Source organism: Eurypyga helias, unplaced genomic scaffold (assembly GCF_000690775.1).
Source record: "Eurypyga helias isolate BGI_N326 unplaced genomic scaffold, ASM69077v1 scaffold21905, whole genome shotgun sequence".
In the NCBI taxonomy this organism is placed as follows: domain Eukaryota; kingdom Metazoa; phylum Chordata; class Aves; order Eurypygiformes; family Eurypygidae; genus Eurypyga; species Eurypyga helias.
In genome coordinates this window covers 1-482 of record NW_010249781.1, presented here as the reverse complement: position 1 = coordinate 482, position 482 = coordinate 1, and positions in this window count along the sequence as shown.

Here is a 482-nt window from a genome sequence, read left to right as displayed (position 1 = left end):
AGCCGCCTCTCTCCAGGGCTCGGTCAAGGAGTTTCTCTACGCTAAAAAAAACCCCTGGTGAAACCAAAAGGGAACTCTGAAGAGAATTTCCTTGGCTTAACCAGGAAGAGGGAGCAGAACGGGGGCTAGCCCGGGTTCTCCAGAGGAGGAGAGTGAAGCAATGCCACAGATGTCACCCGAAACTCGCTGAGCTCGTACGGAACATCCTACCCGGCCCCGAACTAACCAAAACAAACCGCTGGGTCCTCCCAGCGCTCTCAGTCCAAGGTGACGCCCGAAGGCCAGGGGAAAAAAACGTTTTTATACACCTCTTCGAAGCATTCCGCGTGGTCCCTTCCGAACGCGGGCCGTGGGCCTAGAGACCGCAGCCGGGTTCGAAGGGTTCGGTTCCGCGCCGCGCTCCTCATCCCACGGCCCCGCAAAAGCGGCGGCAGGACGATGGCAGCGGAGCGGTGGCAGAGAGAGGAGCAGCTCTGCAGAGA